We start from the raw sequence: 21,763 nt of genomic DNA, 5'->3' as shown, positions 1-21,763 counted from the left end.
ATAGCAGTATGGTACGGAAGGCCACTGCTGTACCTACCTCTGTGTCGTCATTAAGTATACTATCCATCTACATTCTATACCTGTGGTGCATTTTAGTTTTGCAGTTTGCTGACACAGTGACCACCAGTATATATAGCAGTACGTTACGGAATGCCACTGCTGTACCTACCTCTGTGTCGTCATGAAGTATACTATCCATCTACATTCTATACCTGTGGTGCATTTTAGTTTTGCAGTTTGCTGACACAGTGACCACCAGTATACTATATATAGCAGTACGGTACGGAAGGCCACTGCTGTACCTACCTCTGTGTCGTCATTAAGTATACTATCCATCTACATTCTATACATGTGGTGCATTTTAGTTTTGCAGTTTGCTGACACAGTGACCACCAGTATATATAGCAGTACGGTACGGAAGGCCACTGCTGTACCTACCTCTGTGTCGTCATTAAGTATACTATCCATCTACATTCTATACCTGTGGTGCATTTTAGTTTTACAGTTTGCTGACACAGTGACCACCAGTCTACTATATATAGCAGTACGGTACGGAAGGCCACTGCTGTACCTACCTCTGTGTCGTCATTAAGTATACTATCCATCTACATTCTATACATGTGGTGCATTTTAGTTTTGCAGTTTGCTGACACAGTGACCACCAGTATATATAGCAGTACGGTACGGAAGGCCACTGCTGTACCTACCTCTGTGTCATCATTAAGTATACTATCCATCTACATTCTATACCTGTGGTGCATTTTAGTTTTACAGTTTGCTGACACAGTGACCACCAGTCTACTATATATAGCAGTACGGTACGGAAGGCCACTGCTGTACCTACCTCTGTGTCGTCATTAAGTATACTATCCATCTACATTCTATACCTGTGGTGCATTTTAGTTGTGCGCAGTATATATAGTAGTAGGCCATTGCTATTGATACTGGCATATAATTCCACACATTAAAAAATGGAGAACAAAAATGTGGAGGTTAAAATAGGGAAAGATCAAGATCCACTTCCACCTCATGCTGAAGCTGTTGCCACTAGTCATGGCCGAGACGATGAAATGCCATCAACGTCGTCTGCCAAGGCCGATGCCCAATGTCATAGTAGAGAGCATGTAAAATCCAAAAAAACAAAAGTTCAGTAAAATGACCCAAAAATCAAAATTGAAAGCGTCTGATGAGAAGCGTAAACTTGCCAATATGCCATTTACGACACGGAGTGGCAAGGAACGGCTGAGTCCCTGGCCTATGTTCATGGCTAGTGGTTCAGATTCACATGAGGATGGAAGCACTCATCCTCTCGCTAGAAAAATGAAAAGACTTAAGCTGGCAAAAGCACAGCAAAGAACTGTGCGTTCTTCTAAATCACAAATCCCCAAGGAGAGTCCAATTGTGTCGGTTGCGATGCCTGACCTTCCCAACACTGGACGGGAAGAGCTTGCGCCTTCCACCATTTGCACGCCCCCTGCAAGTGCTGGAAGGAGCACCCACAGTCCAGTTCCTGATAGTCAAATTGAAGATGTCACTGTTGAAGTACACCAGGATGAGGATATGGGTGTTGCTGGCGCTGGGGAGGAAATTGACAAGGAGGATTCTGATGGTGAGGTGGTTTGTTTAAGTCAGGCACCCGGGGAGACACCTGTTGTCCGTGGGACGAATATGGCCATTGACATGCCTGGTCAAAATACAAAAAAAATCAGCTCTTCGGTGTGGAATTATTTCAACACAAATGCGGACAACAGGTGTCAAGTCGTGTGTTGCCTTTGTCAAGCTGTAATAAGTAGGGGTAAGGACGTTAACCACCTCGGAAAATCCTCCCTTATACGTCACCTGCAGCGCATTCATCATAAGTCAGTGACAAGTTCAAAAATTTTGGATGACAGCGGAAGCAGTCCACTGAACACTAAATCCCTTTCTCTTGTAACCAAGCTCCTGCAAACCACACCACCAACTCCCTCAGTGTCAATTTCCTCCTTACCCAGGAAAGCCAATAGTCCTGCAGGCCATGTCACTGGCAAGTCTGACGAGTCCTTTCCTGCCTGGGATTCCTCCGATTCATCCTTGAGTGTAACGCCTACTGCTGCTGGCGCTGCTGTTGTTGCTGCTGGGAGTCGATCATCATCCCAGAGGGGAAGTCGGAAGACCACTTGTACTACTTCCAGTAAGCAATTGACTGTCCAAAGCAGATAACTCAGGCCTTGGCAGCCTGGGCGGTGAGAAACGTGGTTCCGGTATCCACCATTAATTCAGAGGCAACTAGAGACTTGATTGAGGTACTGTATCCCCGGTACCAAATACCATCTAGGTTCCATTTCTCTAGGTAGGCGATACCGAAAATGTACACAGACGTCAGAAAAAGAGTCACCAGTGTCCTAAAAAATGCAGTTGTACCCAATGTCCACTTAACCACGGACATGTGGACAAGTGGAGCAGGGCAAACTCAGGACTATATGACTGTGACAGCCCACTGGGTAGATGTATTGCCTCCCGCAGCAAGAACAGCAGCGGCGGCACCAGTAGCAGCATCTCGCAAACGCCAACTCGTTCCTAGGCAGGCTACGCTTTGTATCACCGCTTTCCAGAAGAGGCACACAGCTGACAACCTCTTACGGAAACTGAGGAAGATCATCGCAGAATGGCTTACCCCAATTGGACTCTCCTGGGGATTTGTGACATCGGACAACGCCAGCAATATTGTGCGTGCATTACATCTGGGCAAATTCCAGCACGTCCCATGTTTTGCACATACATTGAATTTGGTGGTGCAGAATTATTTAAAAAACGACAGGGGCGTGCAAGAGATGCTGTCGGTGGCCCGAAGAATTGCGGGCCACTTTCGGCATTTAGCCACCGCGTACAGAAGACTGGAGCACCACCAAACACTCCTGAACCTGCCCTGCCATCATCTGAAGCAAGAGGTGGTAACGAGGTGGAATTCAACCCTCTATATGCTTCAGAGGATGGAGGAGCAGCAAAAGGCCATTCAAGCCTATACATCTGCCCACGATATAGGCAAAGGAGGGGGAATGCACCTGACTCAAGCGCAGTGGAGAATGATTTCAACGTTGTGCAAGGTTCTGCAACCCTTTGAACTTGCCACACGTGAAGTCAGTTCAGACACTGCCAGCCTGAGTCAGGTCATTCCCCTCATCAGGCTTTTGCAGAAGAAGCTGGAGACATTGAAGGAGGAGCTAAAACAGAGCGATTCCGCTAGGCATGTGGGACTTGTGGATGGAGCCCTTAATTCGCTTAACCAGGATTCACGGGTGGTCAATCTGTTGAAATCAGAGCACTACATTTTGGCCACCGTGCTCGATCCTAGATTTAAAACCTACGTTGTATCTCTCTTTCTGGCAGACACAAGTCTGCAGAGGTTGAAAGACCTGCTGGTGAGAAAATTGTCAAGTCAAGCGGAACGTGACCCGTCAACATCTCCTCCTTCACATTCTCCCACAACTGGGGGTGCGAGGAAAAGGCTAAGAATTCCGAGTCCACCCGCTGGCGGTGATGCAGGGCAGTCTGGAGCGAGTGCTGACATCTGGTCCAGGCTGAAGGACCTGCCAACGATTACTGACATGTCGTCTACTGTCACTGCATATGATTCTCTCACTATTGAAAGAATGGTGGAGGATTATATGAGTGACCGCATCCAAGTAGGCACGTCAGACAGTCCGTACGTATACTGGCAGGAAAAAGAGGCAATTTGGAGGCCCTTGCACAAACTGGCTGTATTCTACCTAAGTTGCCCTCCCTCCAGTGTGTACTCCGAAAGAGTGTTTAGTGCAGCCGCTCACCTTGTCAGCAATCGGCGTACGAGGTTACTTCCAGAAAATGTGGAGAAGATGATGTTCATCAAAATGAATTATAATCAATTCCTCCGTGGAGACATTCACCAGCAATTGCCTCCAGAAAGTACACAGGGATCTGAGATGGTGGATTCCAGTGAGGACGAATTAATAATCTGTGAGGAGGGGGATGTACACAGTGAAAGGGGTGAGGAATCGGAGGATGATGATGAGGAGGACATCTTGCCTCTGTAGAGCCAGTTTGTGCAAGGAGAGATTGATTGCTACTTTTTTTGGTGGGGGCCCAAACCAACCAGTCATTTCAGTCACAGTTGTGTGGCAGACCCTGTCGCTGAAATGATGGGTTCGTTAAAGTGTGCATGTCCTGTTTATACAACATAAGGGTGGGTGGGAGGGCCCAAGGACAATTCCATCTTGCACCTCTTTTTTCTTTCATTTTTCTTTGCATGTGCTGTTTGGGGACAATTTTTTTGAAGTGTCATCCTGTCTGACACTGCAGTGCCACTCCTAGATGGGCCAGGTGTTTGTGTCGGCCACTTGTGTCGCTTAGCTTAGTCACACAGCGACCTTGGTGCGCCTCTTTTTTTCTTTGCATCATGTGCTGTTTGGGGACAATTTTTTTGAAGTGCCATCCTGTCTGACACTGCAGTGCCACTCCTAGATGGGCCAGGTGTTTGTGTCGGCCACTTGTGTTGCTTAGCTTAGTCACACAGCGACCTTGGTGCGCCTCTTTTTTTCTTTGCATCATGTGCTGTTTGGGGACTATTTTTTTGAAGTGCCATCCTGTCTGACACTGCAGTGCCACTCCTAGATGGGCCAGGTGTTTGTGTCGGCCACTTGGGTCGCTTAGCTTAGTCACACAGTTACCTCATTGTGCCTCTTTTTTTCTGTGCATCATGTGCTGTTTGGGGACTATTTTTTTGAAGTGCCATCCTGTCTGACACTGCAGTGCCACTCCTAGATGGGCCAGGTGTTTGTGTCGGGCACTTGGGTCGCTTAGCTTAGTCACACAGCTACCTCAATGCGCCTCTTTTTTTCTTTGCATCATGTGCTGTTTGGGGACTATTTTTTTGAAGTGCCATCCTGTCTGACACTGCAGTGCCACTCCTAGATGGGCCAGGTGTTTGTGTCGGCCACTTGTGTCGCTTAGCTTAGTCACACAGCAACCTTGGTGTGCCTCTTTTTTTCTTTGCATCATGTGCTGTTTGGGGACAATTTTTTTGAAGTGCCATCCTGCCTGACACTGCAGTGCCACTGCTAGATGGGCCACGTGATTGTGTCGGCCACTTGTGTCGCTTAGCTTAGCCATCCAGCGACCTCGTTGCAAATTTTAGGACTAAAAATAATATTGTGAGGTGTGAGGTGTTCAGAATAGACTGAAAATGAGTGTAAATTATGGTTATTGAGGTTAATAATACTATGGGATCAAAATGACCCCCAAATTCTATGATTTAAGCTGTTTTTTAGGGTTTTTTGAAAAAAACACCCGAATCCAAAACACACCCGAATCCGACAAAAAAATTTCGGTGAGGTTTTGCCAAAACGCGTCCGAATCCAAAACACGGCCGCGGAACCGAATCCAAAACCAAAACACAAAACCCGAAAAATGTCCGGTGCACATCACTAGAATTTACCAGAAAATAACCAACAACACTATTTTATGGTGTATTGTCTTATTTACGAAGAAGGTGGCTCATTATTACTAACACAGTGCTGCTTTAATTGTAATTGTGCCAAGAAACTGTTGTCAACTTACTCCTCACATTAGGAATTTCCATAAGTATCTGTGATTTGTGCTTCAGTCAGTCAATATGAGAAGCAAAAACCTTTCAAGATAAGGCCAATTTTATGCGTCCATAGGGGGTCATTCCGAGTTGTTCGCTCGCAAGCTGCTTTTAGCAGCTTTGCACACGCTAAGCCGCCGCCTACTGGGAGTGAATCTTAGCATATTAAAATTGCGAACGAAAGATTAGCAGAATTGCGAATAGACACTTCTTAGCAGTTTCTGAGTAGCTCGAGACTTACTCGGCAACTGCGATCAGTTCAGTGCTTGTCGTTCCTGGTTTGACGTCACAAACACACCCAGCGTTCGCCCAGACACTCCCCCGTTTCTCCAGCCACTCCCGCGTTTTCCCCAGAAACGGTAGCGTTTTTTCACACACTCCCATAAAACGGCCTGTTTCCGCCCAGAAACACCCACTTCCTGTTCTGAAAGTAAATGTATCTTTTCATCGTCATTTATTTTAAATCACATGTTTCTTAGGTCATGGGTTCTAAACCTGGGAATGACCCTTGTAAAATGTGTATCTATAATAAAGAGGGTGTGACTTGTAAGGTGCAGGGAGGAAGAGATAGCGGCGGCTATTAATTAACTTAATTGAATGGTATCGCTGAACACACGGAATAGGAGGAGAGGTGCCCCCCTATAGAGCAAAAGCCCGGCGGCAGCCGACTCCATTGCCTCCCACAGTGACGCCTCTGGCCCTCTTTCAGCTTCAGTTCCAGTTTAACTATTTTAGCAAAACTGCAACTGGCTACGATCGCATGCTGGTGGCCGCCCGGCACAGGGCAAGGCCATCCAACATGCAAATACAGTACAATGAATTTGCGATCGCACCGCTGATCTGTGGATGCCCCCCGCCTCCGCAGCCAGGTTGTGAAAGCAGGCATAGGTCGGCCATTTTCCGGGTTGCATCAGCTGCGTGTGATGTCATGCAGCCACCCTGGACCCACCCCTGTTTCCGATGGCACACCCATCGAACGCCGCGTCACTGCCCCTGCAACGTTGCATTGCCGCCTCATACCGCCCCGGGAGCGCATTTACCTGTCACACAACTGAGATGCGATCGCATCTACCTGCCAGCATGCGCATTGCGGGTCCTGCGCATGCTCACTGCAGTGGACTGTGGGGAGATGCTATTGCATCTCAGTAGCATTGACTAAAGAAGAGGGTGTGTCCCTTATATGCACACTATGTAGCTGCCAGACAGAAAAGGACCTTAAAGGAGTGATCCTTCAACACCCCCAAATGGTAAGCATAAATAGTAACTAAAGGTATTTTCAGTGTCAGCGCTAATTAGAAGGAAAAGAACAAATGAATATGTGTAATACATCCCTTCAGTCTTAAAACCAAGTCGTTGAGGAGTCAGTATCAGCACGTCTTGCTCCTCTCACCACTAGCAGGGTGATCTGTGTGCGATATCTTCCACAGGTAGACATGCAATAAGAAAGTGGAAAAATCGCATAGTGTAATATAATTTAATTTACACAAACACAGATGATCACAAATAAATCTTAAAACACATTTGAGCACTCAAAATAATTCCTGGGATCAGTTAGTGGCAGAAATGAATCAAATTACCAAAGGATAAAGAACTGACAACGGTCAGTTCATAAACAAGCATGAGTGTTGGTGTTTCACCAGTATGCGATCCGGATACGCCTCTTGGATCTCTGCTCTCCCTGGCAAGGATTCTTCACATGCCACTGCTGGTTCCCCACCGACTCGTTTCCACCCCTTCTGGGGTCTTTGTCAAGGTAATGAGTGCTCTCCTTTTGTCCCACTTGTACTGTTAAATCAGTTCTGCCCAATCCTTGCTCTCCGTCCCGCTTTCCATTAGTTGTTTCAGCTGTGTGTCTCTTTCGACCAATCCTGTGATGGTTCACGAGCCACATGTCCCGTGGGCTTCCCTGGTAACCTTGGTAACCAGCAGACAGAAGCCGCAGAGTGAATACCAACCAGCGGTCTCACTGCCTCCAGCTCCAATACGTCACATCCTGTTTAGGTATCGTTCCCATGGCGACCCGCTCCGATACATCATATCCTGTTAGTATCTGGTTTCTCTGGCAACACTAGTACGCTTCTCCTATATACAAGTTGAAACCCCTCCTCTCACATTATCTCCATTGTTAAAACACCAAAACAAAACCACACAGCTTTGACTGTCTAACCACTAATGATTTCAACTGTCAAACCTGTGTAACAATCAAGCGCACTAAAACTAACTCCTTAGATGGGTACCAATTTTAAATGATATATTTGCAGCTCCCAATAGAGTATTCTACCTTACTCCAAACTTGAACACTAAAAACATATACCATATAAGAATATGTATATTACAAGGAAGCGCATATATATAATCTATTTGATTAAAAATTGTAAATATTTTTTATTTAGTATTCAATTTTCTTAATAATGCATGACATAATAAAACCTTAAAACACACCAAATCTGCAGTGCAAAGAAGTCCAGAAACTGTGACTATTACCGTCCAGATAACCATATACCGCTGGAGCTCCAATAAGGATTTTCTTTAAGCACACTAAGTGCTATTTTTGTAACTCCCCGGTGAAAAGCTGGTTATTTTAAAGTGATATCCGTTGTTACTTTGTATCCACTAGCCAGAACAATATACTTTGTAGGAACTGCAAATGTTCACAATGTGCCTGCCGCACAGCAGCTAGTGTCCCCTTTCTCACCCCACCGCCAATGATTATTGCTCACCACAGCCGTACGTTGAAGCCTCAGTGCGGCTAGATCTTAAATGGTTAGTACCGAAGTTCTCTGGCGGGAGCGGCGGTAACAGCAGCGTCCACGGGGGAAGGGTGCACACTTTCAAAGTTGGTTTTAAATGATTCTTCCAAAGTGTTCTCTGGCATAGAGGGATTCTGGACAGCCTGCCGGTGTTTAAAATGGATCCTTAACGCGTTTCTCCGTGCTTCCAATCTCACGGTTTCATCAGAAGGTATTGAGGTGCATTAGATTGTCCGTATTTAAATACCAGGTACCCAATCAATGGAGAGCATTAATTAATTAAACTTTTACAGGTGTGTTGATCTTCTAAACCTGTGTTATCATCTCTCATTAGTTCACACATTAAAAACTATAATAAACTATAACATAAGGCAACAACCTACTTATATTCATTATACAAATATAGAGAACCATTTCGTTTATAGTATATATTCCGTATTATTCATTTATTTATTTGCACAAGAGACATAGGAGTTAATTTTCATTTTAAATCTTTTTAGATGATAACTATCCTTTCTTATAGCTCAAAATAATGTGCAGCCGTGTGGCTCAAGAGGCTGAGGCCTCCACCTGCAACCGGGCAGACCCGGGTTCGAATCACCCTCAGAGCACAGGAAAAAAGATTTTCAATTTATTTCATATTCATTAGATATTTATTTTATATATTAATTATACTTACTAGAATTATCAAAACCAGACGTAACTTGATTCTAAGAAATATCTCGAATATATACACACTTTCTTAACACGATTGTATTTCGTATCTCATATAGATGTAATAATTTTGATTTATTAATACATATAAAAATCTTTATATAAACATAATTGTCACTAAACATATTATTCGGAAGAGAATCAGGCTTATCATACAATAACATAGTCTTATATGATTAATAAATCCCTCAGATATTTATAGTATAAGCCCTTTATAATTTTGATCTATATATACACATACCATATATTCATTTTAGCTTTCCCACATTTTTTGTGTGTGTGTATATATATATAGCACTCTCTCTCTCATGCTCTTAAATGTTATTTTTATTTTTAATCCTTCAGAGAGTATAGACCCAATAATGTTCCCCAGGGGTCTCTTTCTTTATACATTATGCAGTCATATGTCATATTGCTCATTGGGATGTCCTATATATTATTCATCTCAATTGAATCATTCAAACCATTCGGAAACAATGTACCCAGGGAGAAGATCCAAAACGCTTCGCGTTTACATAGAAGATTGAATCTATCCCCCCCTCTTGTTGTACTTTTAACATGTTCCACTCCTTGTATCCTGATCCCTGAAACATTACTATGATGTTTATACTTCACATGTCGCACTAAACTGTGTGTACTAACCCCCCGTCTTATATTGTTTTTATGTTCTAAGCATCTAATGTGTAACATTCTAGTCGTACGGCCTACGTATTGTATGCCACATACACACGTAATTACATATATAACATATGTGGTACGGCAGTTAATATGTTGTTGTATATCAAACGTGGTCCCATTTGAATAGGATGTAATGGTTGTGCTTTTATCTAACATAGTGCTACATGTGGAGCATCCTAGTTTTCTGCATCTATAGTTCCCCTTTTCCGTATGGAGCTTCTGTAGCCATGTACTTTTGTTATTAGGACCATTTTTTATAGATTCATAGTGACTAGGTGCCAAAAAGTTTTTCAAACTCGAAGCCTTTTTAAAGATAACTTGTGGTTTATCTATTAATTCTTTTGATAGGATCTTATCAGTTTTTAAAATAGGATAATTCTTCTGAATAATACGTTTGATCTCTTTTGAACAAGCATTATATTTTGTTATGAATCTAGGTTGACCATCATTAATGGAATCTTTTACATCTTCTTTCTTTTTATAAGTAAGAAGGGACTCTCTATCACATTTCAAAGCCTCATCAAACGCATGTTCTATGATATCTAAAGGGTAATTCTTTTCTTTAAATGCTTGCGTTAATTCTAAAGCTTGAATTTCAAATTGTTCAATTGTTGAACAATTTCTACGGAGTCTAAGGTACTGGCTTTTTGGTATATTATTGAGCCAGGGGCGGTGGTGACAACTATGATAATTTAAGAAATTATTAGTATCAACCTCTTTTTTAAAAGTAGAGGTATCGATATAATTATTTTCTATTCTGAGGGCGATATCCAAGAAAGTTATTGAAGATTTGTGTACTGTGCTCGTGAAGGATAACCCAAATTCATTATTATTAAGATATGTCAAGAATTCCTCTATCTGATGCACATCCCCATCCCAGATAAAAAACATGTCATCAATATATCTTCCATATAGCACCAGGTTCGCCCCGAATGGACCACCCCAGACATACTTGTCTTCTAGGTGACCCATATAGATGTTAGCTAAACTCGGGGCGAACCTAGTGCCCATTGCCACACCCAATATCTGTAAGTAAAATTTGGTATTAAATGTGAAATAATTGTGAGTCATAATAAATTTGACCGCCTCCAAAATAAACCGTCTTTTGACTATATCCAATGATTTATCCATGCTTAATGTGATTTCAAGTGCCTCAAGCCCCAATTTGTGGGGTATATTGGAGTACAATGACTCCACATCACAAGTCATAAATAGATAACTATTTTTCCATTTTATATCTTTAATTAGATTAATAAAGTGGGTGGAATCTCTAATATATGATCTGAGACTTATAACATGTGGCTGTAAATAATAATCAACAAAGGCAGATAAATTTGAAGTGAGGGACCCTACACCAGATATTATGGGACGCCCAGGAGGTGCATGCAGTGACTTGTGAATTTTTGGGAGGTGATAATATGTGGGAATAACTGGGTGTGTAATAAATAAGAAAAAATACTCAGACTTGGATATCGCCCCCTCATCTAGCGCCACATCCAGGAACTCTTTTAGTTCTTTCTGATATCTGGAGGTGGGGTCAGATTCAAGTGTTTTATAGAACAATGTACTATTCAATTGTCTATAAGCCTCCTTCAAATAATCCTCAGTGTTTTGTACCACCGTCCCCCCGCCTTTATCTGCAACCCTAATAGTAAGTGATTTATCTTTAGTTAGACTATTCATGGCCCTTCTCTCTTGGGAATGTAAATTATCTCGCTTTTTCATTAATGTCTTTGAATTTTGACATAGTGATCTCATGTCATTTAAAGTTATATTAAAAAAGGTCTCAATTCCCCCACTAAGTTGATTAGTGGGATAGAATTCTGATTTCTTTTTAAAGGGGCCTTTCTTATTCTTATCAGCCTCATACAAAGGTATCTCACTAGTCTGACTGTTGTTTTCTTGTTTTAATTCAATAAGAATATTTAAAGGCAATAAATCCGCATCATCCAAAATTATAGGATATCCCTCTTCGCCTTGTTTTTTCAAACATTTAGTAGCGAAGTAGCGTTTTCTACATAAATCTCGAGTATATCGATTAAGCTCTACATAGAGTCCGAATAAATCAGGTTTTTGTGATGGTGCGAATTTAAGACCCTTAGCAATTAGTGCCTTTTCACTTTCACTAAGTACACGTGAAGAAAGATTAAATAGACCTTTATTTCTTAGTTTTTCCTTGCGCTTTTTGATAGATTCCCTTCTTCCTCCTCTTCTTCCTCTGTATCTAGCTCTTTTCTTTTGGGAGAATTGGTTTGTAAGACCTGATATCTGTTCTTGTTTTTCCATATTGGATACAGTCTCTGGTCTAAAAAAGATGTGGAAGTATCTTCCATATGTGGTTCGGTGTTCCTAGGAGTAGTTTTTGGTCTAGCTCCTTGTGTGTATGCCCTTGTCCTATTGTCTGGACTTCTTTTGTGTTTATTATACTGTTGAGATATTTGTCCAGACTCACGTACATATTCTCTCCTTTGTTCTTTCTGCGGAACTGTATTATGATGGAATCGTTCTTTTTCTCTATATGTAATTCTATCCCTAGAGGGAATTTGTTGTCTGTTGTTTCTCGATCTACTGGTAGATCTAAAACTTTCCGAATTTATTCTATGTCTCCTATTATAGGATCTCACTTGGCCCTGTTTGTAGTCTCCTTGATCCCTTGATAATTTTTTATTTTTATTTGTAATAATAGTCTGTTCGAACTCCTCGACTTTACCATTAACGATACGATCAAAGTTCCTAAAGTCAGTTCTAACTTCAAATGGTTGCAATAATTTTTGTATATTTTCGATTTCTATAGAGATGGCCTTAACTTTGTCATCTCTATATGAAATTAATAACTCCATAAGTGCAAAGGAACATGTATCAAGTATATTATTCCATTTTTCGGTTAATTTGTCATCCTCTTTAAATGAGCATGACTTGAATATCCTTAACCCTCTGGGTATCATCTTTTCTTTTACATATCTCGTCAATAGCATTTTATCTAACCAGTGCCGAGTTTCGGCCTTTAGTAGATTTTCTAATCTGCTGAATAATTGATGCATATCCAGGGGGTTAATTTGATCATCCTCTCCCACATTTTCTTTATTTATTAATTCATTCAAAATCAAGTTACGTCTGGTATTTCTCTCTCCTATGTCTCTACGTGTTGCCATAATAACAAGTGCTGCTCAAAACTTAGTAGAAAAAACACCAAAACAAAACCACACAGCTTTGACTGTCTAACCACTAATGATTTCAACTGTCAAACCTGTGTAACAATCAAGCGCACTAAAACTAACTCCTTAGATGGGTACCAATTTTAAATGATATATTTGCAGCTCCCAATAGAGTATTCTACCTTACTCCAAACTTGAACACTAAAAACATATACCATATAAGAATATGTATATTTTAGAAGATCAACACACCTGTAAAAGTTTAATTAATTAATGCTCTCCATTGATTGGGTACCTGGTATTTAAATACGGACAATCTAATGCACCTCAATACCTTCTGATGAAACCGTGAGATTGGAAGCACGGAGAAACGCGTTAAGGATCCATTTTAAACACCGGCAGGCTGTCCAGAATCCCTCTATGCCAGAGAACACTTTGGAAGAATCATTTAAAACCAACTTTGAAAGTGTGCACCCTTCCCCCGTGGACGCTGCTGTTACCGCCGCTCCCGCCAGAGAACTTCGGTACTAACCATTTAAGATCTAGCCGCACTGAGGCTTCAACGTACGGCTGTGGTGAGCAATAATCATTGGCGGTGGGGTGAGAAAGGGGACACTAGCTGCTGTGCGGCAGGCACATTGTGAACATTTGCAGTTCCTACAAAGTATATTGTTCTGGCTAGTGGATACAAAGTAACAACGGATATCACTTTAAAATAACCAGCTTTTCACCGGGGAGTTACAAAAATAGCACTTAGTGTGCTTAAAGAAAATCCTTATTGGAGCTCCAGCGGTATATGGTTATCTGGACGGTAATAGTCACAGTTTCTGGACTTCTTTGCACTGCAGATTTGGTGTGTTTTAAGGTTTTATTATGTCATGCATTATTAAGAAAATTGAATACTAAATAAAAAATATTTACAATTTTTAATCAAATAGATTATATATATGCGCTTCCTTGTAATATACATATTCTTATATGGTATATGTTTTTAGTATCTCCATTGTTAGTCTGGTTGGCTAAGTAACCCAAATAAAGAGCATTGAAGGCATTAATATTAAGTGGACGGTCTCAAGACCAAACGTGCATGTTCACCATATTACTTCAGATTAAACATTCTGGCCAGTTACATAATACACTTTTGAAGAATGACCTCAAGAAAAATTGAAACAATACATATTAGAATTTTAATACATAGGGGTATATTCAATAAGAGTCGGATCCATTCTGACATGCAGTTGTCGGAATGGGTAATGGACTGCCAAATCCGACTGTCGGATTTGACCGTACACAGGGTTCTGTCAGCGGCTGCAGATGTGCTGACAGCAGCGGCCAGGGGAGCAGAGATCGGCGCCCATGAGCGGGAGGGGCTGGCTGCGGGGGACAAGTGTGGAGCGGCGGGGGGAGGCTCTGCAGGGAGAGATCTCTGCTCCCCACTGCCCGCAGTATCGCTCCTCTCCTCACCTCAATCCGACTTGTTTTCAAGTCAGATTGAGTTTGTCAGAAAGGGGCCAAAACCTGTCGGATTTAGCCCCATTTCTGACAGAAGCACGTGGATCGGCGTCTATTCCACTGATCCACGTGTTTTCAGCCTCTATTGAATAGGTCGGAACCACTTCCGACCTATTTCTGTTGAAAGCTGCCGTCTTTCCGACAAGACAGCAGCTTCCGACAGTTATTGAATACACCCCATAATCGGGGCATCCAAATGTTTGAAAAGTCAGTTGGGTGTCTGTTTTTTCCTGTCTATTAGATAGGGAAAACAGACACCTAACTGACTTTTCAAACATTTGAATGCCCCCCCAGTATGTGAAAATCACAATATAAAACATTAAAAAGATACAAATTTAATGAATAAAAAAACTGTTGTAAAGACCCAGAGGTTAAAATTATAAAAACCATTTCAGTCTAAATTCAAACCATTTGGTTTAAGAGTTTTTAGTTCATATATAAGTTTCATCTCTGCTTTGGTTAGCTGTGATTTTAAATCCCTTTGGCGACAATGTTCTTCAATTAATTTAATGCCCACAAACTGCTTAACATGCTCTGTGCAGGGCCGAAACTAGGATTTTTGTCACCCGGGGCAAGGTAGTCATTTGACACCCCCCCCCCCCCCCCCCCAAAAAAAAAAAAAAAAGGTTTTTTTTTTTTTACAATAAAAAACAAAACAAAAAAAAAAAACAATTTAAAATAAATAAATAAAATTATTATATATATTATATGGAGATGACCTCACCGCAGGAGCCCCAGACACCGCAGTGCATCGTCAGAAGGGTGAGTATACATGAATTACTACTTATTACAGCTATACATCGCATCGAAGCGATGCGATGTATAGTGATAAGTAGCAATACTGTTTTCGTTTTCTGTATGAATAGACCTGTAAGCCAGGCATGTCAAACTCAAAATCCCAACTGGGCCGAATAATCAAGGTTTAAGGGGTCTATTCATGAAGCAGTGAAAAGTATGGAGAAGTGAGCCAGTGGAGAAGTTGCCCACGGCAACCAATCAGCATTGAAGTAACATTTATAATTTGCATACTATACAATTGTACGAAGCAGCTGATTGGTAGCCATGGGCAAATTCTCCACAGGTTCACTTCTCCACTCTTTTCACTGCTATATAAATAGACCCCTAAGTCTGGTGTGGGCCGCAAGAAAAAGAGGCTTATATGCAATTTCCAAAGATTTTTTTTCAAATCCAACAACAACGTATAATCAAACAGATGTCAAGTATCGTGAAGAAAACATTTACTTTAAAACCTGTATCAATATAGGCAACTTGTAGCAAATGTTGGCAAGCAAACGTTTGTGTTACCTGTGCAGTCCCAATCATTTCGGAATGCTGGCTCCCATGGCCTGCTTGGCGTGTTGCTAACAACCTGCACCTGGGGGGTATCTAGGATCCGCCACTGTCAGGTTACAGCAGATTTTCATTGCAATCAAAAGTTTAGTCAGACATAAAGCCAGAAGCATCTTCAGAACTACAATTATATTGTTTCCAATGTGGCACCTAGTTGTGATGATAGTTCATAAGGAGACATGCTAAGACAGTGACTAGGGTGTAATAAATTTAATGAGAGAGAAATCCCTGTCTTTGCATAGCATAGTTGCACCTGTGAGAGCTGGCATGGGGGTGTGCTGTACTCCAGTGGCCACTGCACCTCACAGACGTCACTGCCTGTGTCACTTACCCCCTCTCTCACAGACAGGCCAGCACTAATGAGCCCTGGCTGCACTTGCAGCAGTGAGTGTGCTGTGGTTGCACTCGTGAATGCGATGTGATGTCACTGGCTGCCTCCTGTGTATAGGCTGCAGTGAGTGGGACGGCTGTGTGCAGGGACTTTCCACTCCACTCACTGTCATCATCACCACGCACACACAGTCCCGGGCCGGTGACTGCCTCGCACGCTCCTCCCAGCTGCAGCAGCAGCTTTCCTAATAGGCAGCACCGCGACATCTGTGCACAGTGTAGCCTGTCCCGCCGTCCGCACTGGCCGGAGTCACATATATATATTCCACGGGGTTTCGTGGAATGACGCGTTTGCGCCGTGACGTCACAACGCAATCGCGTCATTCCACGAAACCCCGCCCTCCCGAGCTGGGCACTCGGGAGGAGGGAGAAGGGGGTTTACAAAGAAGTGCCGCGGCGGGTGTTAGGGGGTCTCGGCGCCCCCTCCAATCCGGCACCCAGGTCGCCTGCCCCCCTAGCCCCCCCTAGTTTCGGCCCTGCTCTGTGCTACAGTTATGTTTTAGTTTAAAATGATTGGACAGCGAGTGCGTATCCATCCCCTTTTTAATATTACGGAGATGTTCTACCATACGTATCTTAAAAGGTCTAGTGGTCCGGCCCACATAAAATAAGTTACAGGAACTGTCAATTAGATACACTATGTTCCTGCTATTACAGGTTATAAATTCATCAACCTTGTATTGTTCCCCATTGATACTAAGTTGTTCAACCTTTCTGTGGTCACTTTTGATGTTTCTGCATCCTATACAAGTGCCACAACGGTGGAACCCTTTTGTGTGGATGCTTCTTTCAACTTGTATAGCGGGATGCATACTCCTTACTAGTTTGTTCCCTATATTCGGGGCTATTTTATATATAGATACCGGTTTATTAGGGATAATCTGTCCTAAAATTGGGTCCTTTTTCAGGATCCCCCAATGTATACAAAAAGAAGACCTCTCCACAATTTTGTGTTGTGCAGTGTATCCTGTAATGAATGCCCACTCAAATCTATCTGATTTAGATCTAACATTTTCAGCTGCTTTTTTGTCTTCAAGTAAAATGTTTCTTTCTATTGAATCAACATTCATCCCTGCCTTATTGATTAACTTGAATGAATACCCACTTCTATTAAACTTCATCACCATCTGGTCTGCTTGTTGTTGGTATCTATCATTGTCCGTGCAGTTACGTTTTAATCATTTTAGCTGTCCATCTGGTATAGAGTCCAACCAGTTGCTGTGATGACACCTATTAGAATTAATATAAGTATGGGAATCAGTTGGTTTAGTATATGTTTTGGACTTCAATAATCCCTCTTCCACATAAATTGTGATATCTAAACAATTAATCGAAATTGCACTAATCAAAAAAAAGTTAGTTGAATATTCAGTGTATTGGTATTTAGATGACTACAGAAATCTTTAAGTAGGTCGGGACCTCCCTTCCAGAGGAATAGGACGTCGTCTATATAACGAGTCAAGAACACCAGGTTTGCTCCATATGGATTGTTGATGCAGACCAAATCAAGCTCCCACTGACCCATGAAGATATTAGCATAACTTGGCGTGAACCTTGTGCCCATAGGCATCCCACCCTTCTGTAGAAAAAATATCCGCCAACCATAAAATAATTATTATTAAGGATGAACATAATACCTTCAATTAGAAATTCTTGAATACCTATCTCTATGTTGCTCCCTTCTAAGTACTTAGTACTGCTTGATACTCAATTATAGTATAGAGGGATTTTACATCCGCTGCTACTAACAATAACCCGTCCTCCCAAGGGACCGTGGATAGGATCTTAAGTAAGTCTTTAGTATCTAAGATGGGACTTATTATTTAGCACAAGCGGCTGTAAATAATGGTCTGTGAATTCTGAGAGGTTAACCGTTATGGAACTAATACCCAATACTACAGGCCTACCTGGTGGCTGAGCTGGAACTTTATGTACTTTAGGAAGTACGTAAATTACCGGTATGTTAGGTTCAGGGTTCCAAAAGAATTTAAATTTCCTTTATTATAAAATTCCCTTTTAATGATAGCTCTCAATTCAATTGTGGAGTTCTGTCATGATTTTCTTCGTTGAGTCACCCCTCAGTTTCTGGTAGGTGAATGCATTGTTAAGTTGCCTTAAGACTTCATTTTCGTACCAGCTTTTATCTATTATTACCACACCCCCGCCTTTATTGGCGGGTTTGATCACTGTCTCTGTATTAGTTTTAAATCCTGTAGGGCATTACGCTCTTTAAAGGTTAAATGAAACTTTACTCCAGTGTTTTCTATCTGTTTAATATCATCATGTACCAAAGTATAGAACTTATCAATAAAACTGCCCTTCAAATATGAGCGATGAAAAATGGACTTTGGTCTGAATGGGGTTGCATTGACAGGATCTATTACGTCTTTGACATTTTCTTTCATTAAAAATAATTTTTTATGCATAATTTTCTTATGTATTTATTAATATCTTCAAACATAGAAAAATTGTTAATTATGGCAGTTGGGGCATACTTAAGTCCCTTTTCCAATACTTTAGTCTCTGTATCAGTTAGAGTATAGGAACTAATATTTAACATTTTTACTTTCACCAACTGAGTTTCAGTAGTTACACTGATCACTTGTTTCTTATCTTTTTTTTCCATTCCTTGTTCTTATTTTTTAATTTTCTCTTTTTTTCTTCTATCCAATCTTTTCATGACTCCACCCTTTTCCCCCCATTTAGTTTTATTCCTGTTTATGCCTGGAGACTTCTATCTGTGGGGAAATTTCCTGTCCATCCTTTCTAAAAAAGGAGATCTTTCTGGCACGTCCCCAAGTGGTGCATATCTGTTTCTATAGTTGTCAAAGGATTGATGGGAATCATAATCATCAAACCTGGTCCTATACAGCCTCTCATTTTTCCAGGTAGTTCTATCCCTTAATGTGACCTCTCACCCCTTTCTCTGTTATTTTCTTTATTCCTGGGGGCATTTCTATATGTAAATCTCTCATTATAGATTGTCCTCCCATTGTCACGATTATTAGTTGGAATCATCTGTCTAGGTCTCCTACTTAAAGTGTTCCAATCTGGGTTTGGGGTTCTAATATCTTCAGGTCTATCCTTATGGTTTCTATTCTGTTGTCTATTTGGGATTCGGGGTAACCGAATGGGAGTATCCTGATTTGATCTTGGACTGTCATGGTAATCAGTGGGTTCTTCCTGTCTCATTCTTTTTTTTATCTCTGATAAATTTCCAAACCTTTTTCATTCCTTTTGATACTTTGTTCAATCCTACTTTCAAGTTTCCTTCTAATCATTTAAGTCTACAAAGGGGGCTGTGAGAGCTCTATAAATAATGATCTCTTCATCTAGTTTTGCTAGTTCTCTTTTCCTTTCTTCAATAATAACGCCCATCAAAGAAAACGAGCAATCCTTGATGATTCTTTTCCAATCTTCCCTAAAGTGTTCAGATGCTGTCTCGAAGGTGGCTTTTTTATGGATTTGTAGGCCCCTAGGTATTATATGATTAGCAATATATTTCGGGAGAGTCACAGTTTCCCACCAGATTCTGTTCTCTTTTAACAACGTTTTTTAAAAATTTTTCATGAACTCTCTAAGAGCTTTCGTCAAGGAGCTCAATAATTTCACCTTCATTCTTAAATAGGCTCTCTAGGACAGATCTCTTATGTTCTCTGTTTTTAAACATTTTGCAGCACACCAGAACACACAGAAAAAGGAAAACAATCAAATAACTAAAGAAGAAGAGGGTGTGTCCATTATATGTGCACTATATAACTGCCAGACAGAAAAGGACCTTAAAGGAGTGATCTTTCAACAGCCCTAAATGGTAAGCATAAATAGTAAATAAAGGTATTTTCAGTGTCAGCGCTAATTAGAAGGAAAAGAACAAATTAATATGTGTAATACATCCCTTCAGTCTTAAAACCAAGTCGTTGAGGATTAAGTATAGCACTTCTTGCTCCTCTCACCACTAGCAGCATAATCTGTGTGTGATATCTTCCACAGGTAGACATGCAATAAGAAAGTGGAAAAATTGCATAGTGTAATATAATTTAATTTTCACAAACACAGATGATCACAAATAAATCTTAAAACACATTTGAGAACTCAAAATAATTTCATCACAGGATACACTGCACAACACAAAATTGTGGAGAGGTCTTTTTATAAAGATTGGGGGATCCTGAAAAAGGACCCCATTTTAGGACAGATTATCCCTGATAAACCGGTATTTATATATAAAATAGCCTCGAATATAGGGAACAAACTAGTAAGGAGTATGCATCCCGCTATACAAGTTGAAAGAAGTATCCACACTAAAGGGTTCCACCGTTGTGGCACTTTTATAGGATGCAGAAACATCAAAAGTGACCACAGAAAGGTTGAACTTAGTATCAATGGGGAACAATACAAGGTTGATGAATTTATAACCTGTAATAGCAGAAACATTGGCCCTCATTCCGAGTTGATCGGTCGCAAGGCGAATTTAGCAGAGTTACACACGCTAAGGCTACGCCTACTGGGAGTGTATCTTAGCTTCTTAAAATTGCGACCGATGTAATCGCAATATTGCGATTACAAACTACTTTGCAGTTTCTGAGTAACTTCAACCTTACTCTGCCTGTGCGATCAGTTCAGTGCTTGTCGTTCCTGGTTTGACGTCACAAACACACCCAGCGTTCGCTCAGACACTCCCCCGTTTCTCCAGCCACTCCTGCGTTTTTTCCGGAAACGGTAGCGTTTTCATCCACACGCCCATAAAACGCCGTGTTTCCGCCCAGTAACACCCATTTCCTGTCAATCACATTACGATCGCCGGAGCGATGAAAAAGCCGTGAGTAAAAATACTATCTTCATTGTTAAATTACTTGGCGCAGTCGCAGTGCGAATATTGCGCATGCGTACTAAGCGGATTTTCATTGCGATGCGATGAAAAATACCGAGCGAACGACTCGGAATGAGGGCCATAGTGTATCTAATTGAGTGTTCCTGTAACTTATTTTATGTGGGCCGGACTACTAGACCTTTTAAGATACATATGGTGGAACATCTCCGTAATATTAAAAAGGGGATGGATATGCACTCGCTGTCCAATCATTTTAAACTAAAACATAACTAGCACCGAGCATGTTAAGCAGTTTGTAGGCATTAAACTAATTGAAGGACATTGTCGACAAAGGGATTTGAACTCACAGCTAGCCAAAGCAGAGATTAATTTTATATATGAACTAAAAACTCTTAAACCAAATGGTTTGAATTTAGACTTCGAACTGAAATGGTTTTTATAATTTTAACCTCTGGGGCTTTACAACGGCTTTTTTTTATTTATTAAATTTGTCTTTTTAATATGTTTTATATTGTGATTTTCACATACTATGTATTAAAATTTTAACATGTATTGTTTTAATTTTTCTTGAGGTCATTCTTGGAAAGTGTATTATGTAACCGGCCAGAATATCCCTGCTCACTGTCATAGACAGAATGTCTCTAAATGCTCCATCTGAAGTAAAATGGTGAATATGCACATTTGGACTTGAGACCGTCCACTTCAACGCTCTCTATCTGGGTTTCTTAAGGCCCGTACACACTGGTCGATATATCGGACGTTCTCTTGAACGGCCGATATATCG

The sequence above is a fragment of the Pseudophryne corroboree genome, chromosome 12 (assembly GCF_028390025.1).
Source record: "Pseudophryne corroboree isolate aPseCor3 chromosome 12, aPseCor3.hap2, whole genome shotgun sequence".
Classification (NCBI taxonomy): domain Eukaryota; kingdom Metazoa; phylum Chordata; class Amphibia; order Anura; family Myobatrachidae; genus Pseudophryne; species Pseudophryne corroboree.
The sequence above is the reverse complement of the archived record's forward strand: the minus strand, read 5'-3'. Positions refer to the sequence as shown.